Source organism: Pan troglodytes, chromosome 7 (assembly GCF_028858775.2).
Source record: "Pan troglodytes isolate AG18354 chromosome 7, NHGRI_mPanTro3-v2.0_pri, whole genome shotgun sequence".
Lineage (NCBI taxonomy): Eukaryota > Metazoa > Chordata > Mammalia > Primates > Hominidae > Pan > Pan troglodytes.
Genome location: NC_072405.2, coordinates 51,715,009 through 51,734,254, shown reverse-complemented (window position 1 = coordinate 51,734,254; position 19,246 = coordinate 51,715,009). Strand labels below are relative to the sequence as shown.

Genomic DNA, 19,246 nt, shown 5'->3' with positions numbered 1-19,246 from the left:
TTTGGGTGGCTAGAGTAACTTTAGTGTTAACTTTGGCTAAATTTTCCAGCAACTATTAATACTTTCACAACCTCCACAGACTACCTATGACATGCTTAAACTTTCTGATTTGTGCTAAACATCCCTCTTTGAACTACCAGTTATTTCCTTTTAGGACAATAATTTACCATAGAAGATCCTTTCTTATATAAAATCACCTTTCTTTATAACCTTCTTTGAATAACTAGGGTGTGACATATTGACAAACCCAATAAAACATCCTAGCAGACTTAGTGATAGTAAAACTTTTATGTTTACTTCCTGTCAGGTAACTATTATGCCTGCTATAAGGATAATAATTCAGCAAAATATTACAGTAGTTAAGACTCTTTATCCAGCATTCCACTCTGGGCATGCTACAGTATATAGTCCTACTGCAAATAGAGTGAGTATACAGTTCTGCAAAGGTGGTGTAGTAGATAATTTCCATCGAAAATTTTTACTTGCCAAGACATAGAACTTCTGTCTGGGGGTCTATGAAGTTGTACATGTAATCCCAAGGATAATTAAAATCTTTCTGCAAATATGCATTAAAAAGAAGTTCTAATATCTGGTGGCAAATCTAAACAGAAAAGTAGAAATGACTGAAAGTATTTCATGAGATAAAGGTGGGACTGAGTAAGATGGGTAGCCCTCACTTACCTTTTATGGTTTGTAGCTTCAGATCTCCTATTTATTCACATTGATATTCAGGATGTTCCTCAGGGCTGTCAGGGGTTGCTCCCACAGCTTTCCAGGCTTCGACTCCAGTGTGATGTATCCAGGAGTTGATACCTGTAACTTTTACCACTGAGGGGGTTGAAAGAAGAACAGTGTAGAGCCCTTCCCAGCTTGGGCTCAGGGAGAAAGAAAGAGAAGGGAGAGCCTTCACCAATACCAAATCTCCAGGGTTAAATAAAGGTGGTCCTATTTCTTGGGGTTGGGCTTTTGCTAACTGTGTTAATTCCTGTTGAAAGTGAGCCATAGAGGTTACATGCTTAACTAACTCAGATATTTCCTGATCTAACAGAAAATAATTGGTAAGAAAAGGGCATCCATACAGCATCTTAAAAGGGCTCAGACCTAACTTTGAAGGGGTATTTCTTGCCCACAGTAAGACCATGGGAAGAAGAGTAGTGCAAGGAAAGTGAGTTTCTTGGGACAATTTTCTGAGGTGTCTTTTGATAGTATCATTTGTCTTCTCTAACTTTCCTTAGGACTGGGGTCTCCAAGCACAACAGAGATGACACTGTATGCCTAGTGTGTTTGAGATCCACCCCACCTCCCCGCCCATGACACCTGCCTTAAATGGGGGGCCATTGCCTCTTTGGAGGTACTTAAGTAGACCAAAGTGAGGACTTATTTCGTTAACAATTTTATTGCCTCAGAGGCCTTTTCTGTATGGCATGGAAAGATTTCTATGCAGTTAGTGAAAGTTTCTACACATGCCAGGAGGTATGACTACACTTCATCTCTGGCATGTGGGTGAAGTCTGCCAGTCCTCCCCTGGAAAGCTTCCCATCCTTTGGGTTTGAGAAGAAAAAAGCCACCTTCACAAGTGTTAACAACCAGTTTCACTGTTCTTAATAAATTCTCTCTTGAAAATAATTTCTGGACACACTGATAAATTTTATCCTTTCCTAAGTGAAATGCTTGGTGGATTTAAGGACTTTCCATTGGCTGGAGGCTGGCAGGTTGAGTTTGCCATCCTCTGAGTGTAGCCGCCCTGAAGGCTGGAAAGTATACGTTTGAGAAGTGATGCATTATATTTCTGCAAGGGAGTACTGAGGTTTAATTTTTCTTATGGAGCCTTTCCAGATTAGAGGGGCTTGAAGTATATTGATGTGCTAAGGCTTCCTTGCCACTGACTTAGCTACCTGATCAGTAAACCTATTTTCTTCATCTACTTCATCTGCTCTCTTTTGATGTCCCTTTATAATGCATTACTGCTATTTCTCATGGAAGGAAAACTGAGGATAATAACCAGTTAATTTTGGGGTGGTATTTTATAGGCCATAAATTATCTGTAAGACAATGTCTTTCCTTATCAAATGACAGCATGAGCATGGAGAACTAAGAAAGCATACTTCAAATTAGTGTAAATGTTACCTACCTTTCAATTGCTTAATTCAAGTGGTCTTTTAAGATCTGTCAGTGCAGCTAATTGAGCGCTTGTGCCTGGAGAGAGAGACACATTTTCAATGATGCCATTTAGAGTGACTACTGCATAATCCTGCCATACTGATTACTTTCTCTACAAAGGAGCTCCCATCTTTGAAGAGGATCCAGTCTGGATTTTCTAGGGGATTTTCCCTGAGATCTTCCCTGGCTGCATAGGTCTGTATTATAACTTGTTCACAGTCATGTTCATTTTCCCCACTTTCCTTGGGGAGGAAAGTGGCTAGGTTTAGGTGAGAACAAGTTTTTAACTGGATTGTGGAACCCTCTAAGAGCAGAGCCTAATATTTAAGGAGCCGACTATTAGCCAAAGGCTCCCCCTAGAGGACAGTAATCCTTCCACATTATGTGAGGTGTAAACATTTAAGTCATTTCCGAGGTTAATTTATGGCATCTAGGACCAGTAGGGTCACTGTGACAATGGCTTGGAGGTATTTGTAAATAATAGGTCCCTCTAGCTGCAACTAAGGGGTCGAGAAAAATATTAGAGTTTTTCCTAAGATGTCCCTTATGGTGGTGCTACAAGAAGTGGGAAGGCCTGGATTAGAGAGAGAGAGAGAGAGAGGCTGGCTCCAGTGTCCAGGAGGAGGTCTTCCTTCCTTTCTTCAATTTCCAGAATCACCTGGGGTTTCTGTGCTGTAATGGCAGTTTGAGCCACTGGAGCCACGGGTTTGAGCCCCAGAACCCATCAGTCCTGTTGGACCATCTGTGAGACTGGTTCTGAACACAGTGACCTCCATCACTGGGGGCAGTCTGATCTCTAGTGGTCTTTGCCACAAGCCGGACAAGATTGAGGTGGCTTTTCCTTGCTGCCTGAGCACTCCTTCTTAAAGTGCCCTGACTTGCCACATTGATAGCCACTAGCAGATGTACCTTGGGGATCCTGAATTTTGCAAGCCTGCAAAGCAGGTAGATACTACAGCCTCTGTCATTTTCTTGTGCTTCTTCTCTTTCTGCTGCTGGGCCTCCTCCTGACATCTATTATAAAAGACTGAAGTGGCCACCCTCAGGAGGTTTTCCAAGGTGGTATATCCTCCTATAGCCTCCTTTCACAGTTTCCTTCTAATATCAGGAGCAGCCTGTGTGATAAACTTGTCCTTTAGGATGAGCTGTCCCTCAACTGAATCAAGGGATAAGGAGGGGTGGTTTGTTAGTAGCTCTCTCAGCCTTTCCATAAAGGCTGTGTAATTCTTATCTGGCTATTTGTCTATCAAGGACAGCTTAGAGTAATTAATAGGTTTAGCCGTAGTTCTTTGTAAGCCCTCTCATAAGCACATTAAAAAATGTTGCCTTTAATACAAAACATTAGCTGGGCGTCATGGCGGGTGCCTGTAGTCCCAGCTACTTGGGAGGCTGAGGCAGGAGAACGGCATGAACCTGGGAGGTGGAGCTTGCAGCGAGCCAAGATTGCGCCACTGCACTCCAGCCTGGGCGACAGAGGGAGACTCCGTCTCAAAAAAAAAAAAAAAAAGTGTTGCCTTTTCCATTCTTTTGCAGAGCTACCAGAGTTTCAATAGGGATTGTCAGGAGGGACTGTTTCCCTTCCTATTGGGAAAGGTGTTTCCATTATTTCTTTGTGTTTTGTATTAGTGTGTTTTCACACTGCTGATAAAGACATACCTGAGACAAGGGGGAAAAAATACGTTTGAATGGACTTATAGTTCCACATGGCTGGGGAGGCCTAAGAATCATGGTGGAAGGTGAAAGGCACTTCTTACATGGCAGCGACAAGAGAAAATGAGGAAGATGCAAAAAGAGAAACCCCTGATAAAACCATCAGATCTCATGAGACTTATTCACTACCACTAGAACAGCATGGGGGAAACCGCACCCATGATTCAAATGATCTCCCACCGAGTCCCTCTCACAACACGCAGAAATTATTGGAGTACAATTCAAGATGAGATTTGGGTGGAGCCACAGAGCCAAACCATATCATTCTGCCCCTGGCCCCTCCAAATCTCATGTCCTCACATTTCAAAACCAGTCATGCCTTTCCAACAACAGTCCCCCAAAGTCTTAACTCATTTCTGCATTAACCCGAAAGTCCACAGTCCAAAATGTCATCTGAGACAAGGCAAGTCCCTTCTGCCTATGAGCCTGTAAAATCAAAAGTAAGTGAGTTACTTCCTAGATACAATGGGGTACAGGTATTGAGTAAATATAGCCATTCCAAATGGGAGAAATTGGCCAAAACAAAGGGATTACAGGGCCCAGGCAAGTCTGAAATCTAGAGGGGCAGTCAAATTTTAAAGCTCCAAAATAATCTCCTTTGTCGCCAGGTCTCACTTCCAGGTCACGCTGATGCAAGAGGTGGGTTCCCATGGTCATGGGCAGCTCTATCCTTGGGGCATTGCAGAGTACAGCCTACCTCCCAGATGCTTTAACGGGCTGGCATTGAGTGTCTGCGGCTTTTCCAGGCAAACAGTGCAAGCTGTCAGTGGATCTACCATTCTGGGGTCTGGAGGATGGTGGCCCTCTTCTCACAGCTCCAATAGGTGGTGCCCCAGTAGGGACTCTGTATGGGACCCCACATTTCCCTTCTGTACTGCCCTAGCAGAGGTTCTCCATGATCACCCTGCCCCTGCAGCAAACTTCTGCCTGAGCATCCAGGTGTTTCCATACATCTTCTGAAATCTAGGTGAAGGTCGCCCAGGCTGGAGTGCAGTGGCACGATCTCTGCTCACTGCAACCTCTGCCTCCCAGGTTCACGCCATTCTCCTGCCTCAGCCTCCCAAGTAGCTGGGACTACAGGCATCCGCCACCATGCCCAGCTAATTTTTTTGTATTTTTAGTAAAGATGGGGTTTCACTGTGTTAGCCAGGATGGTCTCGATCTCCTGACCTCATGATCTGCCTGCCTCGGCCTCCCAAAGTGCTGGGATTACAGGCATGAGCCACCATGCCCAGCCAATTCTTGACTTCTGTGCACTCACAGGCTCAACACCACATGGAAGCTGCCAAGGCTTGGTGCTTGCACCCTCTGAATCCATGGCTGAAGCTCTATGTTGGCCCCTTTCAGCCACAGCTGGAGTGGCTGGGATGCAGGGCACCAAGTCCCTAGGCTGCACACAGCACAAGGACCCTGGGACCCAGGCCACAAAACCATTTTATCCTAGGCCTCTGGGCCTGTGATGGGAGCGGCTGCCAGGAAGACCTCTAACATGCCCTGGAGACATTTTCCCCATTGGCTTGGGGATTAACATTTGGCTCCTCATTACTTATGCAAATTTCTGCAGCTGGCTTGAATTTCTCCTGAGAAAGTGGGTTTTTCTTTTCTATCACATTGTCAGGCTGCAAATTTTCCAAACATTTATGCTCTGTTTTCCTTATAAAACTGAATGCCTTTATCAGCACCCAAGTCACCTCTTGAATGCTTTGCTGCTTAGAAATTTCTTCTGCCAGATACCCTAGATCATCTCTCTCAAGTTCAAAGCTCCACAAATCTCTAAGGCAGGGGCCAAATGCCACCAGTCTCTTTGCTAAAACATAATGAGAGTCACCTTTGCTCCAGTTCCCAAGTTTCTCACTTCCATCTCAGACAACCTCAGCCTGGACCTTATTGTCCATATTGCTATCAGGCATTTGGTCACAGCCATTTAGCAAGTCTTTACAAAATTTCCAGACTTTCCCACATTTTCCTGTCTTCTTCTGAGCCCTGCAAACTGTTACCCAATTTCAAAGTCACTTCCACATTTTTGGGTATCTTTTCAGCAACGCCAACTCTACTGGTACCAATTTACATCTTGCTGATGTAGGATGTACCATGTTTTCATCCTGCTGATAAAGACATACCTAAGACTGGGAAGAAAAAGAGGTTTAATTGGACTTACAGTTTCACATGGCTGGGAAGGCCTCAGAATTATGACAGGAGGTGAAAGATACTTCTTACATGGTGGTGGCTAGAAAAAATGAGGAAGATGCTAAAGCAGAAACCCCTGATAGCACAATCAGATCTCTTAAGACTCCTTCACTATTATGAGAACGGTATAGGGGAAACCACCCCCATGATTCAAATTATCTCCCACTGTGTCCCTCCCACAACACATGAAAATTATGGGAGTACAATTCAAGATGAGATTTGGGTGGGAACACAGAACCAAACCATATCACCTTCCCTATCTCCTTTTTTCCTTTTTGGCCTATTATAGGAGATATATTGTTCATCTCCAAAATGTTCTACTGCCTACAGAGCTGCCTGTTTTTGAGTAGCAGTGAGGGTTTGGCTTAGGAGCAGCATGGCCTAAGACTCCCTTAATCTGCCTAAGGTTCCGTAATGAGAAGGGAACATAAAGGGGCCTCAGATAAGGGGAATTCTCAGATGGTTCCCTCAAAAGTTTCTTCTCTTACTGTGGGAAATCATTCTCTACAGACCTGACTGATATGACTGCTAAAAAAGCTGGGTTGATTTTGCAATGCTTGCAAAGGTCTAGAAAGAATGCCATCCCCTTGTGCAAAGAAAAATGAGCTGCTTTTTTCTTCAAAGTTTTGGGGTTAAATGAGTCCCAGTGCTTTAGAATACACTTGAGAGGAGTACAGGCCAAAGATGGTCTGTTACCCATCTAGAAAGAGAACTGAGAAAAAAAGGATCCTTTCCTTGGGATGGCCCAGGGTGGAGGGGAAGACAGTGGGGGCATTCCCCCTACTGTTTTCTCTCTTTGGTTCCTGGGCTCCTGGCACCTTGTTAAACATGCTATCCATGGTTGCAGGCATGATTCCCCAGCCATGGAACCAGAGGAATTAAGTGATGAGTTTAGTCATGTGTACCCATGCAGCCCTAGTTCTCTGTTTTTGATTACCCTGACTTCCTAGACTTGTATGATCTTCATGGCTCCCTGAAAAGTGGATCTCAGGAAAGACTATGTAATAGTTGAATTTGGGCATGGCCCCTTTAATGGAGGGGGTGTACAAGATTGAACTCTATATCCTGCTATTGTGGGTCGTGCTAAAGGATTTACCCCTAGAGAATGGTAGTGGTTAACTTCTGGACTTAAAATTCCCTTACTATTTAAGTATTGTTTTAACTGCAAGCAGGATTGGTGTCTTAAAAGAACATAGGGATCAAATGGTGGTTTTCCTGCTGATGGGACAGTGTTCAGACTAAAACGGTTTCAGAGGACATTTTCCTCTTGATCTTTCATGGCACAGTTTTTCCCATTTACAGAAAGCCATAAACCCTGGAATCTGGTAGAGGGGCACAAAAAGGGAGAATTGGGAAGCTGGAGTGTCTCAGCAAAGGACCAACAATGAGACTCATGGTAAGGATACTCCACTAGTTGACGCTGCTGACCTAGAAATACCATATGCTTGCCAGAGGAAGGGTAGAAACACTTGCTGGGGGAGACCTCTGCTTCTAGAAAGTTACAAAAGTGGCATTCCCTTGAGCTATATTTGTAGTTACTATAGCATTTTCTGATCTTTCCTAACAGGACTATGTCTCTGAACTGTAAAAATTCCCATGATATTGCATACAGAGAGAGGATAGGAGACATGATGGTGGTGGATAGGAAAGGAGAACATTTGCAATAGAAAAGCTGGAGATTCTGTTGCTGATCCGATTGAGCAGCTGGAGGCTGAGTACAGTCCCAAAGCTTTTGAATAACATCAAGGTTTAGCCCTGGCCAGAAATCGTCAGTTGCCCTAGGACTTCTTCAAGCCCCGTGAGATGGCTAGTTCCTCCATGAAGGAAAACTGGTTTGAAACATAACCAACAAGCCCAGCAACCTGAGGGCACTAGTGGATTCACTATCATGACAGCCCAACAAGCCTGTCATCTGAGCCTTGAGAAGCATGGCTCACACTAGAGGTATCTAGGTGGCCATCAGACACACAGTATATGGTTTGATTTGACTTTAAAATGGAGGTTAAGGGCCAGGTGTGGTGGCTCACACCTCATCCCAGAACTTTGGTGCCAGCCTGCCCAATATGGCAAAACCCCATCTCTACTAAAAATACAAAAATTAGCCAGGTGTGGTGGCATGTGTCATAATTCCAGCTACTTAGGAGGCTGAGAAATGAGAATCACCTAAACCTGGGAGATGGTGGTTGCAGTGAACCAAGATAATGCCACTGCACTCCAGCCTGAGTGACACAGTGAGACTCTGTCTCAAAAAAATAAAATAATTAAATAATTAAAATGGAGGCTGAGAGCCCTGAAATAAAAGGACAGAGTTGAGGTCCACTCCTATACTCACCCTTTTGATAATCCTGGACAAGCCCCCACAATGAAGCTGCCTCATTTGTCTGGGGTAATACACAAGGTTCATTGCCTCACACCGAGGAAATCAAGGACACAGACACAGACAAAAGGAGTGGGTTTAAGAGCAGAAGTTTAATAAGTGAAACAAAGAAGAGAGCTTTCTGGTGCAGAGGAAGAGATCCCAAATGGTTTCCAGGTTCATAGCAAGATGCAGTTGGTTTATAGATGAGCTTGAGGAAGTCCTGTCTGCCTTACATAGGGCACAGAGGATTGGTTAAACCAGGTGTGCCCTTTATATAGTACGTGAAGAGGCTGGCCACCCCACCCTGATCTTTTATTATGCAAATTGGGTCTCTAACAGGCTGTCACTATGTTGCCTTCTTTTATATATATGTATATATACATACACATACTTTTTTTTCTTTTTATTATACTTTAAGTTCTAGGGTACATGAGCACAACGTGCAGGTTTGCTACATATGTATACATGTGCCACATTGGTGTGCTGTACCCATTAACTCCTCATTTAAATTAGGTATATCTGCTAATGCTATCCCTCCCCCATTCCCCCACCCCACAACAGGCCCCAGTGTGTGATGTTCCCCTTCCTGTGTCCATGTGTTCTCATTGTTCATTTACCACCTAAGAGTAAGAATATGCAGTGTTTGGCTTTTTGTCCTTGTGATAGTTTGCTGAGAATGATGGTTTCCAGCTTCATCCATGTCCCTACAAAGGACATTAACACATCCTTTTTTATGGCTGCATAGTATTCCACGGTGTATGTGTGCCCCATTTTCTTAATGCAGTCTATCATTGTTGGACATTTGGGTTGGTTCCAAGTCTTTGCTATTGTGAATAGTGCTGCAATAAACATACGTGTGCATGTGTCTTTATAGCAGCATGACTGATATTCCTTTGGGTTTATACCAAGTAATGGGGTGGCTGGGTCAAATGGTATTTCTAGTTCTAGATCACTGAGGAATCGCCACATTGTCTTCCACAATGGTTTAACTAGTTTGTAGTCCCACCAACAGTGTAAAAGTGTTCCTATTTCTCCACATCCTCTCCAGCACCTGTTGTTTCCTGACTTTTTAATGATTGCCATTCTAACTGGTGTGAGATGATATCACATTGTGGTTTTGATTTGCATTTCTCTGATGGCCAGTAACGATGAGCATTTTTTCATATGTCTGTTGGCTGCATAAATGTCTTCTTTTGAGAAGTGTCTGTTCATGTCCTTTACCCACTTTTTGATGGGGTTCTTTGTTTTTATCTTGTAAATTTATTGGAGTTCATTGTAGATTTTGGATATTAGCCCTTTGTCAGATGAGTAGATTGCAAAACTTTTCTCCCATTCTGTAGGTTGCCTGTTCACTCTGATGGTAGTTTCTTTTGCTGTGCAAAAGCTCTTAGTTTAATTAGATCCCATTTGTCAATTTTGACTTTCATTGCCATTGCTTTTGTTGTTTTAGACATGAAGTCCTTCCCATGCCTCTGTCCTGAATGGTATTGCCTAGGTTTTCTTCTAGGGTTTTTATGGTTTTAGGTCTAACATGTAAGTCTTCAATCCATCCTGAATTAATTTTTGTATAAGGTATAAGGAAGGGATCCAGTTTCAGCTTTCTACATATGGCTATCCAGTTTTCCCAGCACCATTTATTAAATAGGGAATCCTTTCCCCATTGCTTGTTTTTCTCAGGTTTGTCAAAGATCAGATATTTGTAGATATGCAGCGTTATTTCTGAGGGCTCTGTTCTGTTCCATTGATCTATATCTCTGTTTTACTACCAGTACCATGCTGTTTTGGTTACTGTAGCCTTGTAGTATAGTTTGAAGTCAGGTAGTGTGATGCCTCCAGCTTTGTTCTTTTGGCTTAAGATTGACTTGGCGATGTGGGCTCTTTTTTGGTTTCATATGAACTTTAAAGTAGTTTTTTTCCAATTCTGTGAAGAAAGTCATTGGTAGCTTGATGGGGATGGCATTGAATCTGTAAATTACCTTGGGCAGTATGGCCATTTTCATGATATTGATTCTTCCTACCCATGAGCATGGAATGTTCTTCCATTTGTTTGTATCCTCTTTTATTTCCTTGAGCAGTGGTTTGTAGTTCTCCTTGAAGAGGTCCTTCACATCCCTTTTAAGTTGGATTCCTAGGTATTTTATTCTCTTTGAAGCAAATGTGAATGGGACTTCACTCATGATTTGGCTCTCTGTCTGTCTGTTATTGGTGTATAAGAATGCTTGTCATTTTTGCACATTGATTTTGTATCCTGGGACTTTGCTGAAGTTGCTTATCAGATTAAGGAGATTTTGGGCTGAGATGATGGCGTTTTCTAGATATATAATCATGTCATCTGCAAACAGGAAAACTTGACTTCCTCTTTTCCTAATTGAATACCCTTTATTTCTTTCTTCTGCCTGAGTGCCCTGGCCACAACTTCCAACACTATGTTGAATAGGAGTGGTGAGAGGGGCATCCCTGTCTTTTGACCGTTTTCAAAGGGAATGCTTCAAGTTTTTGCCCATTCAGTATGATATCGGCTGTGGGTGTGTCATAAATAGCTCTTATTATTTTGAGTTATGTCCCATCAATACCTAATTTATTGAGAGGTTTTTAGCATGAGGCACTGTGAAGTTTGTCAAAGGCCTTTTCTGCATCTATTGAGATAATCACGTGGTTTTTGTCTTTGGTTCTGTTTATATGCTGGATTACATTTATTGATTTGCATATATTGAACCAGCCTTGCATCCCAGGGATGAAGCCCACTTGATCATGGTGGATAAGCTTTTTGATATGTTGCTGGATTCAGTTTGCCAATATTTTATTGAAGATTTTTGCATCGATGTTCATCAGGAACATTGGTCTAAAATTCTCTTTTTTGGTTGTGTCTCTACCAGGCTTTGGTATGAGGATGATGCTGGCCTCATAAAATGTGTTAGGGAGGATTCCCTCTTTTTCTATTGATTGGAATAGTTTCAGAAGGAATGGTATCAGCTCCTCCTTGTATCTCTGGTGGAATTTGGCTGTGATTCCATCTGGTCCTGGACTTTTTTTGGTTGCTAAGCTATTAATGATTGCTTCAATTTCATAGCCTGTTATTGGCCTATTTAGAGATTCAACTTCTTCGGTTTAGACTTGGGAGGGTGTATGTATCGAGGAATTTATCCATTTCTTCTAGATTTTCTAGTTTATTTATGTACAGGTGTTTATAGTATTCTCTGATGGTAGTTTGTATATCTGTGGGATCGGTGGTGATATCCCCTTTATCATTTTTTATTGCATCTATTTGATTCTTCTCTCTTTTCTTCTTTATTAGTCTTGCTAGAGGTCTATCAATTTTGTTGATCTTTTCAAAAAACCAGCTCCTGGAATCCTTGATTTTTTGAAGGGATTTTTGTGTCTCTAACTCCTTCAGTTCTGCTCTGATCTTAGTTATTTCTTGCCTTCTGCTAGCTTTTGAATACGTTTGCTCTTGCTTCTCTAGTTCGTTCAATGATGATGTTAGGGTGTCAATTTTAGATCTTTCCTGCTTTCTTTTTTGGGCATTTAGTGCTATAAATTTCCCTCTACACACTGCTTTAAATGTGTCCCAGAGATTCTGGTATGTTGTGTCTTTGTTCTCGTTGGTTTCAAAGAACATCTTTATTTCTGCCTTCATTGTGTTATGTACCCAGTAGTCATTCAGGAGCAGGTTGTTGAGTTTCCATGTAGTTGAGCAGTTTTGAGTGAGTTTCTTAATCCTGAGTTGTAGTTTGATTGCACTGTCATCTGAGAGACAGTTTGTTATAATTTCTGTTCTTTTACATTTGCTGAGGGGTGCTTTACTTCCAACTATGTGGTCAATTTTGGAATAGGTGCAGTGTGATGCTGAAAAGAATGTATATTCTGTTGATGTGGGGTGGAGAGTTCTGTAGATGTCTATTAGGTCTGCTAGGTGCAGAGCTGAATTCAATTCCTGGATATCCTTGTTAACTTTCTGTCTTGTTGATCTGTCTAATGTTGACAATAGGGTGTTAAAGTCTCCCATTATTATTGTGTGGGAGTCTAAGTCTCTTTGTAGGTCACTAAGGACTTGCTTTTTGAATCTGGGTGCTCCTGTATTGGGTGCATATATATATTTAGGATAGTTAGCTCTTCTTGTTGAATCGATCCCTTTACCATTATGTAATGGCCTTGTCTCTTTTGATCTTTGTTGGTTAAAGTCTGTTTTATCTGAGACTAGGATTGCAACTCCTGCCTCTTTTTGTTTTCCATTTGTTTGGTAGATCTTCCTCCATCCCTTTGTTTTGAGCCTATGTGTGTCTTGAGCACGTGAGATGGGTTTCCTGAATACAGCACACTGATGGGTCTTGACTCTTTATCTAATTTGCCAATCTGTGTCTTTTAATTGGAGTATTTAGCCCATTTACGTTTAAGGTTAGTATTGTTATGTGTGAATTTGATCCTGTCATTATGATGTTAGCTGTTTATTTTGGTCATTAGTTGATGCAGTTTCTTCCTAGCCTTTGATGGTCTTTACAATTTGGCATGTTTTTGCAGTGGCTGGTACAGGTTGTTCTATTCCATGTTTGGTGCTTCCTTCAGGAGATCTTTTAGGGCAGGCCTGGTGGTGACAAAATCTCTCACCATTTGCTTGTCTGTAAAGTATTTTATTTCTCCTTCACTTATGAGGCTTAGTTTAGCTGGATATGAAATTCTTGGTTGAAAATTCTTTTCTTTAAGAATGTTGTTGAATATTGGCCCCCACTCTCTTCTGGCTTGTAGAGTTTCTGCTGAGAGATCAGTAAATCTGGAACTTCACTTCTGTTCTATTTCCTATCTTAAATTGTATCCAGCCATGTTACCTAATATATCCTTTCAAAGCTTCTGAAATGATATTAAATAATGACCGTAAGATAGTCCAATAATCTTATGTCACCACATATTGATACTCCAAAATTAAATATAATTTCCCTCTCATTAATAGTTTCCCAGGAATTATAATTAAATTCAAATATTAAAAGCTTTAAAAAATTCAAATTCTTAACCTTAAAATCCATAAAAGCTAAAGTCTGAAAAATTCCTGCTGTCTTTGTTGTGCAGTATGAATCCAAAGAAATTAAAGTCTCAAATCCCAACTTAAATTCTAAACTTATTCTCTCCAACTTCTCATTCTCTTCAGTTTCAGTTAGATGAATTTTCTCCATATCTGCATTCTTTCAGCAGCTACAGCCTGACTCTTTCTCAGGAGTGGCTGCAGTTTCTTCAGGACCTCAGAAATTGTGTTTGTTCACTCCTAAGTCAACACAGAAGCCTCATTTTTAAGGATCAAATGCATTACTAGAACATACAAAACTGAATATCATGTTTTCTGCACCCACACGTTTTAGAAAATAAAGCAATCCCATTTGCTAGTAATGTTATCGTAAACATAATTATGTTCTAGAACCTAGTATATACTGTTGTGAAGGTCATTATAGAAACTCAAAAGTATCTGAAAAAGAAATATTAGTTTCAACTTTACTAATTAGCTGATCAACTCACCCCTTTATAATACAACCCCTCAATGAACTAGGCATCATACCTCAAAATATTAAGAGCCATCTGTGACAGACCTGCAGCTGACATCATACTGAAGAGACAAATTTAGAAACATTCCCCCTTAGAAATGGAATAAACAAGAATGTCCACTTACACCACTCCTATTCAATGTAGTACTGGAAATCCTAACCACAGCAATCAGCCAAGAGAAAGAAATAAAAGGCATCCAAATAGAAAAAGAAGTCAAACTATCTCTCTTCACTGAACATATAATTCTGTACATAGAAAACCCAAAGGATTTCTCCAAAAGACTCCTAGGCTTGACAAATGATGTGGTGAAGTTTCAGGATACAAAATCTACATATAAAAATCAGTATTATTTCCATACACCATCAACATTCAAGCTGAGAACCAAATCAAGAATGCAATCCCACTTATAGCCAAAACAAACAATAAAACAAATAAAAACCTAGGAATACATCTGCCCAAGGAGGTAAAAGATCTCTATAGGAGATGCTTGTCTGGGGTATATGAGCATTACCCTAAAACTCCATTAGAGTTGTACAGAAAAGTTCACAGCAGCATTATGTATAATTGCTAAAAAACTGAAACAATGTAATGCCCATCAACTGATGCATAAATGAATAAAATGTGGTATATATCCAAAACATATTCAGCTATAAAAAGAAATGAATATTGCTATGTGATACAATATAGATGAATCTTGAAAACACTGTGCTAATGGAAAGAAGCCAGTCACAAAAGGCTACATATAACGTGATTCAATTGACATGAACTATCCAGACTATGTAAATTTGTAGATGCAAAAAGCAGATTTCTGGTCATTAGGAGATGAGAGAAGGGAAGAATTGGGACTCACTGCTAATTGGTACAGGGTTTTTTTGGGGGGGTGGCAGAAATATTCTAGAGTGAGACAATAGTGATGGTTGCACTACATAGTTAATATGCTGGAAATCACTGAATTCTACACTTTTAAACAGTGAATTTTACGTTATATAGATTATATCACATTAAAAAAAACACTTACATTGAGAGAAACCTGTCATAAGAGATTAAATTTGACCATATGGGATTTATCATAACTATGGCACCAGAGTGGGTTAAAGGCTTATTCGCTTATCTTCTTTCCCAATTATTGTCATCTGAGATACTCCTGGCTTTTTAATCTCTAAAATTTGCAATGAAATCACCCCCCACCCCACCCACTGGGCATCAGGTCCTACTGAGAAGTTCTTCCCATTCAGTATTTTCTCAGCCTTTTAGTCTCAATCTCCCCACTGAGTACCCTTCTAATGCTATATTAAGAGTGGACTCCATCTGGCCAGGTAGCTAACACTGTATCCCAGGAACTGGTAGTTTTGGTCCTGAGCCACAGTGGCTGCTGTCACTCACTACAGAATTGTTTGGACCTGTGAAACCTGCCTCCCAGTGAAGATCCTCCTGTCCCTCAGTCCCTAAAAGTGTTCCAGCTGGAGAATCACCTTCAGCAACTTCCTTAAATAAAGCTGTTTCTGGTGAATTGCACCCCTAGCACCCTCACGGAAAAAATTTCCCTCATGATTACTCCCCAAGAAATGACATTTCCTCTGGTTTAGGATGCTACCAGCTCTGAATATTTCTGTATGCTATGTCTTTTATGCTATATGCCTCAAGTGTTTTCATTTTCCCCTCTAGTAGTTTCAAGAAGACTTAGCTGATTAACCTACCTCAGAGGTTTCTTTTCTTCTGCCAAGTAGGATCACAATGTTTGTAAGATCCGAGTTCTTTCTTTTTACCTTGGCATTGCTCTCAGGCCCAGACATTTTACTAGTGTATTCTGTTAGATTGTGGTTATAGAGTTTTCCATGGTGAGATACATGAAAACATCAGGTCTGGGTCTGCCAAAAATACCTGCTGTTTAAACATATTTTGTGTACATTCAAGCTCCTAGGAAGATTATCCATCCCAGAAGATACCCTTCCATCACTCAACATCTATAATGGGCTCAGTACATATTATAGTTCTTCTGTCTACATCCCTCCAATATAACTCATCTTTTCTGTGCTTTACCTTGAGTCCTAACCAAAAATTGCTTGGGGATATTTCTTCAAGGAACAGCATATAATACTGTTAATACGGTACATAATAGTTAAGTCACCTCTTACGTTTTGAGTTTTTCTCTGCTCTGCCCCACCTTCCCCCCCTCAAATTTGTCCTAACATTCTGGATCAAGTCATACAGTTGTCCCAATATATGCTTGGAGAATTGGTTTCTCCTAACACTTATGAGACAGTCTGCAGCATTTGGGCACACCCTCTCAGGGATCACTCTACTTTATGAGATCCTGCCTTGCTTCCTCTCTAAATTTTGTCAGGCTCCGGTCTTTCTTTCTGATATAGCAACAATGAAAGCACAACGCATTTTCTGAAACCTTCTGAGAACATCTAGAACATCTAGATCTGTCTGTCCTTACAGTTCTTGCTTCCCCTTCACATCTGTTGATTTTAACCAATAAAACCTCAACCTTTCTCATAAGGAAATCCTTTGCTTCCTTCAGTTAAATATTCCTAAATGTCTTTATTCTGTTATTCTCAGTATTCTGTTGCACTTGTTCTTATAGAAGGGTTGAAGCATACTCTTCAAACTCATCTCTGGCTTCCTCAGCAAAGCTGATTCTTGAGATGTAGTCCTCCAGGCACCGGCTTTCTAGACTTTGGTGTGGTAATGGCTTCACTGAGGTGTTTTTCTACTTCAACCCAAAAAGGGACCATTTTTAATAATAAGTCTCATGTCTTTTTGCAAGATTGTTAATAAAATTCTACCACCCTTCTGTGGACAAGGGTGCATTGTAGGTCTCAGAATGGTCTAGTACTAAGATCACAGTTGACTTTGATTAACAAATCCATGGCCAACTTGAAACTACAGAGTGGGGAGTGGCTTTTAAAAGCCTATGTGGAAGCCATGTATATCCATGAATTAGCCCATCTTTAGGCCCTTAATTCAGCCAAAAATAGTGCAAAAAGTGAGTGCCAGCCTACCTCTGCACACATAATATAAATCCCACTTACACACTAGTTCTTTATACATAAAATTTAGCTGTACTAAGTTCCCAGCCTGCAGCCCTGGTTGATAAAGCAGATTGTAAAAGCTGTGGTCAATAATTACCTTGACCCCTCCCAACATGATGCTCCTGTACTTATAAGTGAATCTTTTCCTCAGCTGCACTCTTTATGGAGGCCCTAAATGCCCATCATCTACTGATGCTCTATGTTCTTCAAAATAAAACTGTAGCAATTCATATTCTAAATCCAGCCCACACTGCGTGCCATGACCTGCCCACCTTTAGCTTAAGACCAGCAGCTGTTTAACACTGGCTGCATAAAAACCTGCAGGAAAAGTGGCCATAAATTAAGGGACTGATCAATGTCAAATAGCACATTGCCTAATGCTGAAAGATGTTTTCCAGGGATAAGAGATAATAGGGAAAACAAAACAAAAAACAATCACCACAATTACACTGCCCTAGATAGGCCACTGCTAACTTCTAAGGACATGAACCCTTGTGGCACTGCCCTACAAAAACTTCAGTCTCTGAATATTATTTTTCTTTTGATACATGAACAGAAACATTGTCTGTAACTTCCTACATAAACTCTGAAGCCTTTCAAACCTTAAGCAAATATAAAGCTCTCATGTAAAATAATCTTAACAGTTTCCATAATATACATGAGGCCAGGCACAATAAATCATGCCTTTAATCCTAGCACTTTGGGAGGCTGAGGTGGGAGGATAGCTTCAGCCCAGGAGTTCAAGACCAGCCTGGGCAATGTGGCAAAACCTCATCTCTATTTATTTAATCTACATTGTAAGTTAAAAATATATACACATGAAAATTTTAAACTCTAAAGTAAATTATACAAACATGGTAATAACAATTGCTTTTGAGTGGTGGAGTAATTTTAATTTCTATTTTCAATCTCCAAAATTTTTCCATAAAATTACAATTATTTATGCAACCAAATAACTGCCTACCTGGCAACTGTATGTCAGGGAAAAGCCACACTTCCTCCCCTTGCCTCCAGAAGTCAAAATATGGCTATAATTATGACACACTTTCTAAACACTGCTGCAGCCTCCTTACACTGAAGTGACTCTGAATCTCACAGTGGCATCACCCCTAACCTAGGAGCCTCCATTTATCCCATAAATATATGAGGCTTAATAAATTCCCTAAAATTAACAACAGAACAAGAAACAACAACAAAGTGGCCAAACATTAGGTTTTTATCTTCATGTATCAGACAGCCCTTATGGGTCAGAAAAGCCTTTCCCATTTTACAATGAGAGTTGTAGCTAACATGTCACAGCTGCAAAAAGCCCACCGCTAATGGCTCCATAAATTTCCAAGATGTGGATAAGCTTTTTCAATTAAACCTTTCTCATACCTCTTTGTAGATGACATAAACTTATATTTAGAAAAACCAAAGAACTTCACCAAAAAGAACCCTCTAAGAGCTGAGAGCAAATTCAGTAAAGTTACAAGGTACAGCAAAATTAACATACAAAAATACAAAAAATCAGTACCATTTCTATACACCAATAATGGTCAAACTGAAAACCAAGTCAATAACTCAATCCTCTTTACAATAGAAACAAAACATAAAATACCGAGGACTATATTTAGTGAAGGACGTGAAAGATCTCTACAAGAAAACACTATAAAACATTGATGAAAGAAATTATAGATGATACAAAGAAATGGAAAAGAAACAATCACAGCACAGCAAAAAAAAATCAATAGATGGAAGAGACAGCCTGTTGAATGGAAGAAAATATTTAAAAACTATTCATCAAATAAGGCACTAATATCCAGAATATACAAGGAACTCAACAATTTTAAAAAACCCTATCTAAAAGTGGGCTAAGGATATTAATAAATAATTATCGACCTCTGGGGGCAGGGCACAGACAAACAAAAAGACAGCAGTAACCTCTGCAGAATTAAATGTCCCTATCTGACAGCTTTGAAGAGAGCAGTGGTTCTCCCAGCACACAGCTGGAGATCTGAGAATGGGCAGACTGCCTCCTCAAGTGGGTCCCTGACCCCAGACCACCGAGCAGCCTAACTGGGAGGCACCCCCCAGCAGGGGCAGACTGACACCTCACATGGCCAGATACTTCAACAGACCTGCAGCTGAGGGTCCTCTCTGTTAGAGGAAAACTAACAAACAGAAAGGACATCCACACCAAAAACCCATCTGTACATCACCATCATCAAGGACCAAAAGTAGATAAAACCACAAAGATGGGGAAAAAACAGAGCAGAAAAAC

General features: G+C 40.8%; 1 long non-coding RNA gene across 3 annotated transcripts in view; it reads right to left on the bottom strand.

Annotated features, from left to right (window-relative positions):
* LOC134810857 (uncharacterized) overlaps nt 1–19,246 on the bottom strand; it is a 117,145-nt gene that overhangs the window by 71,047 nt on the left and 26,852 nt on the right. For 2 of the 3 annotated variants that reach the window (XR_010159507.1, XR_010159505.1), the window contains exons 2-4: nt 6,029–6,097; nt 2,132–2,196; nt 682–828 (exon numbers count right to left, since the gene is read on the bottom strand). This is a non-coding gene — a long non-coding RNA (uncharacterized LOC134810857). Of the gene's footprint in view, nt 1–681; nt 829–2,131; nt 2,197–6,028; nt 8,938–19,246 lie in introns of those variants that run through there. The other variant, XR_010159506.1, reaches the window with a different exon arrangement.